This window comes from Labeo rohita, chromosome 15, assembly GCF_022985175.1.
Source record: "Labeo rohita strain BAU-BD-2019 chromosome 15, IGBB_LRoh.1.0, whole genome shotgun sequence".
NCBI lineage: Eukaryota > Metazoa > Chordata > Actinopteri > Cypriniformes > Cyprinidae > Labeo > Labeo rohita.
In genome coordinates, this window is record NC_066883.1 from 30,797,262 (window position 1) to 30,810,938 (window position 13,677).

General features: G+C 34.2%; 1 long non-coding RNA gene across 1 annotated transcript; it reads left to right on the forward strand.

Moving 5' to 3' along the window:
- Window positions 1-5,326: 5,326 nt before the first annotated feature.
- On the forward strand, window positions 5,327-12,054 carry LOC127177181 (uncharacterized). The gene is made up of 3 exons (XR_007829197.1): window positions 5,327-5,544; window positions 8,852-8,920; window positions 11,963-12,054. It is a non-coding gene; the product is annotated as an uncharacterized LOC127177181 (long non-coding RNA).
- Window positions 12,055-13,677: the final 1,623 nt, after the last annotated feature.

Here is a 13,677-nt window from a genome sequence, read left to right on the forward strand (position 1 = left end):
GAATAAAAGGTTAAAAAGAACAGCATTTATTAAAAATAATTATTATTTTCTAACAATATAAGTCTTTCCTTTCCTTTTATATCAATTTAGCACATCCTTTTTGAATAAAAGTGTTCTTTTTTTTAATGTACTGACCTTAAACTTTTGAATGGTTGTGTATATTGCTACAAAGGATTTCTATTTTGAATAAATGCTGTTCTTTTTTACCTTTTATTTATCAAAGTATCCTGTAAAAATATCACAGGTTCCAAAAATATTAAGCAGTAAAAAACGTTTCAAAATTGATAATAAATCTGCATATTAGAATGATTTCTGAAGGATCATGTGACACTGAAGACTGGAGTAATGATGCTGAAAATTCAGCTTTGATCACAGGAATAAAGTATATTTTAAAGTATATTAAAATAGAACAGTTATTTTAAATTTTAATAATATTTCACAATATTGCTTTTTTTCTGTGATCTTGATCAAATATATGCAGCCTTGATAAGCATAAGAGACTTTAAAAAAACATTAAAAATCTTTCAAAGTCCTTTAAAAATCTTGCTGACATATATGTAAATAGATTATTTATTTATTTTTGCATATTATTAGACTTGTGCAGATATATAATAAATTGCAGGGACTATTTTTAAGAATATTTTTATTTAGATTATTTGTCACTAAAAAATACTAAAATCCAGTTCCCAAAACAAACCCATTTAGTGTAGAGATTGAGGTCCTTAAAACTAATAATAAATTACATTAGCATTGATAATTTCGTATTATTCATTAAACATACTTAGTGTTAGAAGGAGTACAAATACTGATGCATGCACTGTAAAAAGCTATTTGTTGAGTCAACTTAAAATAATTTGTAACCTGGCTGCCTTAAAATTTTAAGTTCAGTCAACTTGAAATGTTAAATTATACTAAGTGACAACTTAGATATTTGAATTGAATCAACTTAAAATTGTAAGGCAGCTGGGTTACTTACCCATCTGTTAAGTTTAGCAAACACAAATATCTAAGTTGTTACTTAGTACAACTTAACATTTTAAGTTGACTAAACTTATCTTAAAATTTTAAGGCAGCCAGGTTACAAATTATTTTAAGATGACTCAACAAACTGTGTTTTTTATTTTTTACAGTGTGTTTGTTAGCAGTTATAAAGCACAGAAAGAAGAAAAGATAAAGAACAGAATGAAGGATAAGTGTAGTGATAGTGTCAATAATAAGACAGCATTTCAGGGGAACAGACAGAGTGAGAGAGAAGCCATATGACATTACAAGAACAGGAAAAAGAAGCAAACGATTAGCATGACACACTTTTTCCCAAACTGAACTCATAATCACTTGCTCCAAACCACTGGGGACTGAGTCCACCTAACAGACAGAAAGAAACAGAACGAGAGAGCGAGAGAAATGATGATGACGCTCGTCACCCTGGAAACGGGCAGCGGTTACCCCAGTTTAAGGTAAACTTCCTGTCCACCCACCTCCTCACTCCATCTCCCTGCTTCCCTGGGAGGAAATTGGGGTTACGCTCTCACCAGAGGGCCAAATCTAAAGTTTCCCCACATTTATTCTGAGGGGAAGCAAAGCCAGAGCAGTGCCTCAGGTTACGGCACAGACTGAGAAAAAGACACACAGAGAGAGGTAAGGACGGAGCTGGGGGAGTCAAAGGGTGAAGACGGGAGAGAAAGATGATGGAAAAATCTGAGGAGTGTGCAACAAAGATTATGTGTTCTTAAACATAATTTTCTAAACAAAATACCGTATTTTGTTCTTGGCTTGAAGTCCTACACTTCCAAATATGAGGAAAACTATGGAAATTAAATATAAATACACTAAAAAGTTTGGGGCTGGTCTCTTATGCTCACTAAAGCTGCATGTATTTGTTAAAAATACAGTAAAAACTGTAAAATTGTGAAATGTTAATACAATGTAAAATACATTAATATAATTTGAAATGCAATTTATTTCTGTGATACAAAGTTGAATTTTTAGCAACCAATACTCCAGTCTTCAGTGTCACATGATCCTTCAGAAATCATTCTAATATGCAGATTTGGGTATTATTTTTGTTGCTGAAAACAGTTGTGCTGGTTAATATTTTGTGAAAAACATGATTCTTTGCTTAATAGAAAACAGTATTTATTTGCAATAGAAATCTTTTGTAACATAAATGTCGTTACTGTCACTTTTGATCAATTTAATGCATCACTGATGCAATAAAAGTATTAATTTCTTTGTAAATAAATAAGTGAAATTAAAAAAGCACTGATTCACAAAATGACCCAGAAATCGATGGACGAGACAAAGTGAATGAGAAAGAGAGGGAGCTAAAGGTGCAGTCTGGGTCCTGAGGTTCATTGAGCCGTTGAGGCGTGTGATTGCGCTCATTGTTGAGTAAACATCGGCTGACAAGAAAAACAGTAATGCTTCCTTTTTCCCAGAAACCCACTAGGGCTCTTTAAAAACACTGAAGGACCGCAGCGTGTGGCTGCAGAGCAAATCAGATAACTCACAACGTGTGAGGGGAATTTTGAGTAGAATTTCAGGATAAAGATGTGCACATGATCAACGGTGGGCTTGAGAGAGAAGAGAAATAAATAAAGTTTCCCCCAAGAGGTGAAACTAATTACTACAGTGCTGATTAAAGCAGAAGTCATAATGCAGGCAGATTATGATTATTCGATAACAGAGTTTTAAAAGAAAAAATGATTATGATTATGGCTTAAAACTTAAAAATAAGCGTTACTTAGGATAATTACAGATATCGCATCTATCACATGATCTGTCAGAAATCATTATAATATGCTGATTTGGTGCTCAAACACATTTCTAATTTTCATCAATGTTGAAAACAGCTGTGCTGCTTAATAGTTTGTGGAAACTGTGATTCAAAAGTCTGAGGTAAGCAAGATTTAAAAAGAAAAAAATAATGCTTTTATTCAGCAAATATGCACTGAATTAATCAAAAGTGACAGTAAAGACGTATAATGTCACAAAAGATTTCCATTTCAAATAAATGCTGTTCTTTTGTACTTTCCATTCATTAAATAATCAATACAAAACGTATTAAGCAGCAAAAGCAGTTCTCAACACTGATAAAGCAAGATATTTTAAAATAAATTAAAATAGTTATTAAATATTGTAATAATATTTGACAATATTGCTGTTTTAATGCATTTGTGATCAAATAAGATAAAAAATGCAGCCTTAATGAGCATAAGAGACTTCTTTCACAAACAGTTCTTTCAAGATTCCAAAATTTTGTGTTTATAGGTAAAAATAATTGTAAATATTCAGATACTGTATATTAAAATGGTCAATTTGATGAGGTTTTCATTAATTATAAAACTCGTAGTGACACTGATAGGCAGACCTGAGCCATTTAGAAAATACAGTTGAGGTCAAAATTTACATACATCTTGCAGAAGGAAACATGATGCATTAAGAGCCAGGGGGTGAAAACTTTTTGAATTTGAAGATCAGGGTAAATGTAACTTACTTTGTCTTCTGGGAAAAATGTAAGTATCTTCTGTAGCGTCTGAAGGGCAGTACTAAATTAAAAAATATGATATTTAGGCAAAATAAGAAAAATGTACACATCTTCATTCTGTTCAAAAGTTTACACCCCTGACTCTTAATACATCGTTTTTCCTTCTGAAATTAAAAAATCAAGTGTATGTAAACTTTTGAACATGGTCATTTTTATAAATTCAACTATTATTTTCTCTTGTGGACTATGTGTAAACATCTATTGTGAAATATCTTATTCAGGTCAGTACTTAATAAAAAATAACATGCATTTTGTATGATCCCTCTTATTTTGGTAAAATAATTAACATTTTGCAGATTCTGCAAAGTGTATGTAAACGTTTGACCTCAACTGTATATAAAGTTGGAGAATCTTAACTGAACATACTAGTAACAACCTAGCATCCACCTAAACATCTAATTGCATATAAACTTACATATATTACAACTACCACCAAATACAGTCTAGCATATAGGCATTTTCTTAAGCAAATGTTTAAAAATTAGTTTTGCTAATGTAGCTATGATTTTGTCCTTGTGTAAAGGCCAGGCAGGAGTTTATATGCGTGTGTGTATATTAGCGTGTCTTAAATCAACATGTACATCAGCTTTAGATGGTCTGTGAGCCGACTTCCTGTTGGCTCTTTACTGGCAGGACTTATTTGCATTGCAAACAGCGAGAGGCCGCAGGGCAGCTCTCTGAATCACAGCCACAATCAGCTGTAAACAGCTTTACTGACACATGGTATAATTTATGAAGTGTGTTAAAGCCTCTCCCCGAGTCTCGCTCACACGCACACATGCACACACAGATGTAAAAAACATGGCTTTTTCATTCAATACATTAAAGCTAATGTCTATAAATAAATAGTTTTCTCTGACAACTCTCACTTTTAGACCTGTTTTAACTAGCAAATTGTAAAAATTTGGAGGAAATTTAAATGTTAAAAATGTAAAAAAAAAAAAAAAAAAAAAAAATTAAATCAAAAAGTAATGTCCGGCATGTCCTAAAGTGTTTTATTTATTTATTTATTTATTTTTTTTTTTTTTGGTAATTACAAACCACTATGAGGCAATTTGGTTTGTAAAGTACTGCAGTTGATTCACCTTTCAGTTTAGAAAATAACTTTTGGCGCCCTCTAGTGGTGACAACTATAATACGTTTAGATATTCATGGAGGATTGAAATTTTTCGAAAGTTGTGAATTATTGTGGCAATGGCAAACGCCAAATATTTCACACTTTTTAAACAAACACTTGTTTAAAATGTACTTTCTACATATAGGTGTACAATAAAGTAATAAACAGTATTTTTGCAGTATTACCAAGTATGCGGTTTTCCCGCGGAATTTGAGTACACGCAGCTCCGGTTGTTTTTCCATGTCCGCCGGTTGACGTGACCGCAATAACGTGATATTTAGCGCCTGGAACGCTATTTTACCAGGGGAACCACGCCAAACAATGTTTATTTTACACCCAGAACTCGCTTTTGACCGAAGAACCCCCTCGAAACGTGATTGGGCTAGTTTTGGGCTAGGTTTGATTAGCAGTTGGGCGTGTTTTATTGTGAACACCTGGCAACCCTATTTGTGAGGTCGTTATCCGTTATAGCTTGGTTACTCTAGCTTCTGTGTGCGTCGACTAGCTTTTTTTAGTTAGGGTACTAATTTGTTCTTCTGAAGTACAGTATAGTCCATTTGTATTAAAAAAAAATGACACCACAACCTTCAAGAATATTAAATTAGGGGTTTCAGATTGTCCCGGATGAGGAAAGTATTCTCTTTCTATGCTAATATAAGTTAACACAATCTACTGAAATAATAAACGCCTCATTATAATGTCTACTAAATTGCAACAGACATTTCTTAACGTATTCTGTCCTCGTTTTGTCAGGGTGTTGGATGCAGAACTTGTTTTTACCAGCAGATGACGCCATATCATTGCTTCCCAATACTAATGGCATTTCATTCATGTAATGTGAGTGTGTACGCCTGCATGTGTCTGGAACGCTTCCCATAAGGTTTGTAAAAAGCTTGTAATTTCTGGACTGGTTCCTTTTTCCTTCTTTGAATCTGTTTTGTTCTCCTCTTTCTCATGTCACCCCTTCAGGCTTGGCCCGTGTCCAGATCTAATCCTTTTAAATCTGGCACACTTGGCATCCAAGATACACACAAACACACACACACAAATTTAGGGGCCAAGCCCTAAAAACAAACACACACACACGCACACACACACTGCAGGGTTCAAATTTTAGTACACAACATGGATTTACAAACTATTGTCCAAGTTTGCCTACACAATAACATTTAATTTAGGACCTGCACGTCGTGCAAATACAGTGTTTATTTCAGGCTTTTTAATCAAGTTGAAACAATGACGCAGAGTGAGCCACCATAATTGTATGAAAACTGCTATACATTATTTTGAAACAATTCTGCCTTAAATATTATATAATTTCAAGTGTTTAAAGGGAATTTCAAGTTTTGGGAGTTTTGTTTTGAAGATAGGATTTATCATGACAGGCTTGAGGTAGCTCAACACTCTGAAGGTGCTCCAGTTGGGATGGTTGAGATTTGGACTGGTTTTGGGTCTCATTATGGACTGGAGAGGGGGGTTATTTCTTGGGCTAATGGGGGTGCAGCTGGGGTCCATGCCAGGGCCCCCTCGAAGCAAGAAGTGCACAACAATCAGGAGCTCTGATTGGACAATAGGGTCATCATCCGAGCGACGCTGACAGCCGGCAAAGAGCCATACGCACACAAACTCCCTGTGTCCCGCTCTCTATTTACCTATCTTGTTTGTTTTTTAAGTCATAAACAGGATTTATTGAACTGAAAAGTTCCCTAAGTATCAGTTTGCGTAAAAGTGACATATTAAGAGTGCAAAAAACACTAATGTTTGTAGTTTTATCTGTGTATGAAGCTTTAGGATTTTTAAAGAGTTACGCACAACCAGCCACACATACAAACACAAACAAACAAAAAAATTCCAACTACACAAATTCTGTTTGTATGTTCAGACAAAAGGGGTACAGACCCCCTCAAAAGACCCCCAAAAGTCTGAACTCTCTCAACTTTCTCCCCTCCTCTACCACCTCCCAACACACACACACAACTATAAAGTGAGGTCACCTGAGATCAGTAAAGCAGAATAGTCAACTAGTAACACACGTGACAATCATAAATGCACATAGATTAATAGCATAAAAACCATGCAACTGACAGTGCAAAGCATTTCCTCAATCTTTGATTATAAATCTATGTATTTATGCCACCAAGTTTGGGATCAGTACATTTTTTAAAGAAAATAAACATACTTTTATTCAGCAAGGATGCATTAAATTGATCAAAAGTGACAGTAAAAAAATCTGATTCAAATAAATGTTTTGTTTAGCTTTTTATTTATCAAAGAATAAAAAAAAAATTATCACTGTTTCCGCTGATTTTTTTTCTGAAGACTGAAGCTTTGGCATCTCAGGAATAAATTACATTTAATTATATTTAAATTTGAAAACCTCAGGTTTCCAAAAAAAATAAATAAAAATAAATAAATAATGTCCCATTAAATTGTACTTATTTACTCAGACTGATCTTGTCATTCCAAGTATATAAATATATAAATTCAAAAAAGAAACTTTATTATTTTAAATTAAAAATTATTTAAATGATTATAATTTTGTTATTCATCTTTTTCTTCAACTCTGAAGACTTTTGGTTACGTTTTGCTGTAGGAAAATAATGGGAAGAATGTGCAGTAAACGGTAAAACTGTTTGCACTACAAACCAGTGTGTTCAAAATTAATACATTAAAATAATATGGCTAATTTGCAGCATCAAGCAGCAAAACCAGCTGTTTTGTACAGTTAAAAATAGCTGGACACGGATGAGAACGGAAGCCAGACCCATAAAATTTACAAATTGCCATGCCCGCTCTTACAGGAAAAATAAGGTGGATAGGAAAATACAAAAAAGTTTTCAAAAGGAAGTTTTTGCAGTGATGCATAGAATAACCCTTATTTTGAAGAGTGTAATAATAATTAAAAAATACAGAAAAACTTTATTGATCTATTGGAATACTTTAATTGTTTAAATGAAATTAAAATGAAATTAAATAAAATACAATTTTTTTTAAAAAAAGGAAAAATATTCCATGGTTAAGACTTGTAATACCTCTCCCACTACATTTATTTTGTCTTCCTCTCTCAATAAAAGAGGCAGATTTAAACAGTCAAGACATTCAATGCTCATAAGTCAAATGAATTCTTAACAGTTAGTCTGATATTACAACTCACGTTTAACAAAGACAGTTACGTAGGAAATCTATTAAATGTGACCCTGGACAACAAAACCAGTCATAAGGGTTTTCTTGAAATTTAGATTTATACATCATAAATAAATAAGATAAGTTTGGTTTGTTGGGATAGGACAATTTTTGGCTGAGATACAACTATTTGAAAATCTGGAATCTGAGGGTGCAAAAAAATCTAAATATTGAGAAAATCGCCTTTAAAGTTGTTCAAGTGAAGTTCTTAGCAATGCATATTACTAATCAAAAATTAAGTTTTGATATATTGATAGTAGGAAACGTACAAAAGATCCTCATGGAACACGATCTTTACTAAATATCCCAATGATTTTTGGCATAAAAGAAAAATCAGTAATTCTGACCCATACCTGTGCTACTTACGACTGGTTTTGTGGTCCAGGGTCACAAATGTAGAATCTTTCAGATCATTTAGGCAACTTTTGAAACAACAATAATCCCTTGCTTTGTTCTAAACACTTCCCATCTCAAAACGTTATTCTGTTATGCCAACAAATCAATGAAACATATGATCCATAACTGGTGTAACCGAACACTTGAGAGTTAGTTTTATATTTCAAACATCAGGGTGGAGTCCTTCCGGAATTATAGAGTTGTCGTTGTTCAAAAGCACTTGTCGTTTACCTTTCATTAACTGTGGATGCCATGTGTGAAACCTCAGTACCAGTTCTCCAGCATAGCATTTACACTCAAGACAAACGTTCAGAGGGTTCAGAACTTAGAAAACGATGGAGAAAAGAGAAAACATGAATCGAGCTGAGCCAAGAGGGATGCTGTTGGAAGATTAGAAAGACGAGACAGTTAAACCTTCATCCTCCCCCTGTCAAGACACATTCTGCATCATTTGTTTTGCTTTAATGTTCAGTGATCAGTACAAGTGTGTGGGTTTTCCAAGCTATCAATTATGTTATCATGTTTTCTCTAAGACTTTCAATACGTGCAGTCTGAAATCTTTTTATGTCATGTCAGATTATCTGATTGAAGGATTTCTCTGTCATTAGGTCTCGGAGACACTCCCGGAGATCAGATAAATGACAGGAGATCGTCCCAAGTGCTGACGTCCGAAGACGGTGTGTATGACCATTCAGGAAAAACAGACTCTTCAACAAGTTGCTCAAATGGCAAGGGTTGTTAAAAGGTTAACCTTGATGAAACGAACCTCAGAAGTAGTGCAAGTCCTCCCTATTAGGGTGAAAAGGTCATTCTTTAAAGTTGCAACAGTTGATTGCTTGTGACACAGCAAATGTAAAAAAAAATAAATAAAATCAAGAATCTCAATGAATCTCAATTTCATTTTTGTCAAACCAAAGACAAAAAAACACAAAATCTAATTCATGCTCCCAGTAAAAGACTGCAATATGGCAGTTTGCATCCATTGTTTGTCACAAAATACACTCTTAAAAAATAAAGGTTCTTTAATGACATCATTGGTTCCATAAAAAACCTTTAACATCCATTGAACCTTTTCATTCAACAAAAAGTTCTTTCGTTTATAAAAATGTTTTTCACACTAAGAAAATAGTGGTTCTTTTAAGAACTGTTTACCGAAAAGTAGCAAAAATGGTTGTTCTATGGCATCACTATGAAACGCTCTTGTTTGAACCTATTTTTAATAGTGTACATGCAACTTTGATTAGATAATGCATCTAATATTAACTTCAATCTAAGATTATACAGTGACTTCAAAAGTATTTGAACACTTAAGCCACAATTAAAAATACACTATACAACAAAATATCAAAGTCCAAAGCACACTTTTAATTTGTAGACTGGCACCAAAAATATTGGCTCTGACTCTATATTATGTGTTATAAACTTTAATCAGTTTGAATTATTGGTATATTTATTCAAATAATCACAAGCTTCTGCCAGTTTATGTGTCTTTGTTGGCATGGTGATCTAACGCCTCCCTTGACTGTTGCCGGTTGCAACGACAAACTCATTGTCTTGTTCAGCATCACTCCATTTATGCTGAACATTACAGTGTGCAACCGTTCCTTTCACTTTTGTCTTTCTTGTATCAAACATCCACCTCTGTTGTTCTGGTCTCTTCACAAGTCACCTAAACTTAAGATTTTTGATAAACTTCATTTAAATGTAATTTATCATTAATTTTCACTCCAGTCTTTAGTGTCACATAACCCGTCAGAATGCATTCTAATATGCTGATTTGCTGCTCAAGAAACATGTCATTATTACTATTTTTTACATTTCTTATTATTATTATTGAAAACAGTTAAAACAGCTACTTCATATTTTTGTGGAAACACTGATATATATTTTTTTCAGGATTCTTTGATAGAAAGTTAAAAAAAACAGCATTTATTTGAAATGACAACATTTTGAAACATTTGAAACATTTTTCTAAAATTGTAAATATCATTACAGTCACTTTTGATCAGTTTAATACATCTTTGGGGAGTAATATTAATCTTTAAAAAAATCGGACAAACCTTAAACAGAATGTATGCTGAAAAAAGGTTCTATAATATTGTGATGTATTCAGGGTAAACTATTGGAAAATCCAGACTCAACTGCCTAGTCAGTTGTGTCTGACAATTTGACTTTCACAGATTAATACTCAGTTCAGGTTTTCAAAAATATTTTAAGACCATGAAATAATAAGAGATTTGTGGCCAGGTTTGAGAGTTTATAAGATTCTTTTTGGGATTAGAACAGTTGCATGACTGTTTTGAAACCCTACAGAGAACCAGGAGTGCAGACATAAAATCTTAAATCAGGTGAATTAAATGGTCTTTAAATGGGAATTGAGTTGAATTCAGCTGTATGCACTTAATACAACCTATTCTCAGGACATAGTACATCATACAGTGCTTCAGTGATGAGGTATTTTTGAAGGCTATTCCAAAAGTTTGCATCACCCTGGTTCCCTTGACAAAAACGCAGTAGGATTTTTCCTTTGGCTTTTGGATTATTGCAGAAAATAAGCTCTGTGACCAGCAAAAGTTTATGATTCATACACGTTTTGTACATTATAATGTGTTAACAAATTAACATGACTTTTATGAATTTTGAAGCCTCACTATATCAGAACTAAAAAAATCAAAAGAAGCTAAAGTTAGGCTATAAACGCACTACACTGTTGTTACATGACTTCAGTGTCATCACCACTAACTTCTGACAACTCTCCTGATAGCACACATACATCACAGAGACATATATTTGACGTCTGCATGTATTTTTTATGAGTTTTTGCTCATTTGCACTACTTCTATAGAACATTTCCTACCAGATGTCAAATAGACGTCTATTAGATGTCTTTAAGATGTTTATGATTTACAATATATGTATGTTTGTACACAGCAGATGCTTTTCAGATCAAGTGATCTTTAACAGACGTCTTACAGACATACGTGTGCTATCTGGGGCTTTGTCTCAAAAGTAAATAAAAATTCCTGAAAGTTTGAAGGTGCGGTATTATATTCTATCAAACCTTTACAATTAATCCAGAACGCGGCTGCAAGATTAATTTTTAATGAGCCAAAAAGAATGACCTACCAAATCAATCTGAGCAGCTGAGCCATCAGCCATTTTCAAGAATCGGCTAAAAACACATCTCTTCCATCTTTATTTGACCCACAAACTCTAGCACTCTATATTCTAATTCTATTCTTAAAAAAAACCTTGACCCTTATAAACTTGCACTCTATTAATTTACTAACTGCTTTCTTTTTAAAAAAAGACCCTTTTAGACTTGCACTCTATTCATTTACTGTTTTAGTTTAGTTAATCTGTCTTTGTAATAATCTATACGTTTTGTATTTATCTATAAAAAAGCCTCTAACACTAGCTTGCTCTATTCTTTTTCTATTCTATCTGTTATTTATTATATAATTTAAAAAAAACCTTACTATGTGTACTGCGTTAGGCTAACTGAGACTTGTCATAGCACTTACATATCATTGCTCCTTTGTTGATTTTGATTGCTTTCATTGTCCACATTTGTAAGTTGCTTTGGATAAAAACGTCTGCTAAATTACTAAATGTAAATATAATATTTATTATTATATTATATTATATTATATTATATTATAGTGGTTGAAATGGGTACTGCAGTCCAAATTCAAAATATTGTTTCACTTCCTCCTCAGATGTGACGCGATGCTCACGTGGGTTGTCAGATTGAGGACACGCAACAGCAACAGGCACAGCTGACAATGGAAGGAAATGAGCTTTACACTGTAGGTTTGTGAGCTGATTTATCTAAGATTTAATATTCCTTTGATCATAGAGCTTTTTAGATGGATGTCAAGGCTTTTTAGGTCGGGTAGCGTCTGCGATCTCTGAGCCAGTTTGTTTTGCGCAACGCTGTGTTTTCCACTAACTGGCAACCCGGAGTGTCTAAATACTATGGGTTAAACTGGTAGTGGGCGGAGTCACACAGACCAAAACATTTTAATGCACATTTTCAAAGTAGAATAACTGACTGTAGTATTGTTCGGAGAAGTAAGTAGTGTAAGTGAGCTTAGCATGTTTCTTACATACCTGTGAATATATTACGGTGTTTTTATGCTTTGGTACGGTCAAGAAATTACATTCAGCACCTATGAGCTTGAATAGTAGCTGTAAAAGTGGACTAGAGTCTAGATGGGTTTACCTGGTTTGCATGATGACATTTTAGACCTTATTTCAGGCATTAAACCAATAACCCATTAAAAAAAATGACTTCAGGATGATTGAACCAGACATGCTAAAAGTGAGCTCATTTCTGGGGTTTGGCCTACTAAAACATCAATCCTGCTGCAGCTTATTTTTGGTAAGAACCATCCACTTTTTTTATATGCTTTTGCGATAATAGACTGACATGGAAAAGATTATTTAAATAATGCCTTGAACAGTTGACACGCACCATAAAGAAGGAAAAAAATGTGCATAGCAGACTTTGTAACTTTAAACAACAAAGCACAATATGTACAATTCTGTTTATTTTCATCTTTAGCTTGATACTAAATGTGAAACTCTAAAGCCACTAACAAAATTTAAACATATGCATTGGATACTCCTTCCCAAAAGCACACGTCAACCTGGTACCTTCATAACACAACAAATCATTTGACAAATTAGGCCTTCAACATCTGTTAAACTGCAGTGTGATTGCAGCCAAAGTGAACAGAATGAATGATATTGCTCGTTTTTCATGTCAGTTAGTGTTCCTCTGGTGTTTTTCAACAGTCAGAACATTACGCTCCTTCATTTTTTAAGTATTATATCTTTGGTTAACCTACATCCAGATTTTTTTGATTAAACGCCCAGGTGAATGACCCTAGAAGAGGAACACCATAACCCGAACACGCACACACACTGGCACACACCCTCCGTAGTGGATTAAAAACAAAGACATTACTCCGGTCGTGCTCTGCTGCCTATCAAGTCGTCCAGGAACTTTTCTATTCTTCACGCTCCGCTGCTCCTGTAGAACACTTTGTCTAGCAAAAATTTCAACCTGCAACTTCTCTGTCTTAACTACATCACATGATCTGCCCGGCAGCCAGTCAGAGGCCGAGGAGAGGATTAGGTCATGGTTAGGCGGCAGGCTCATTGTGTTTGAGGGGAATTGAGTGGGCGAGCGGAGGTGTTGTCGGGCGCTGGGTGTCACCTGAGATCAGGTGTGTTCTCTGTGAAGTTTATGTTGTAGGTGCCAGACTGGGGGAAGGTATTAGGCATTCCTCCGTAATCTGTCTTTTCATTGATCATCTAATAGTTTCATTAGAATAAAGAGAAGAAATGAAACACAAGCACATAATCAGAGGCAGTGCACAGAGGCGGGTTGCGTTTCGGTAATGCTCACATTCCACACTTAAACACC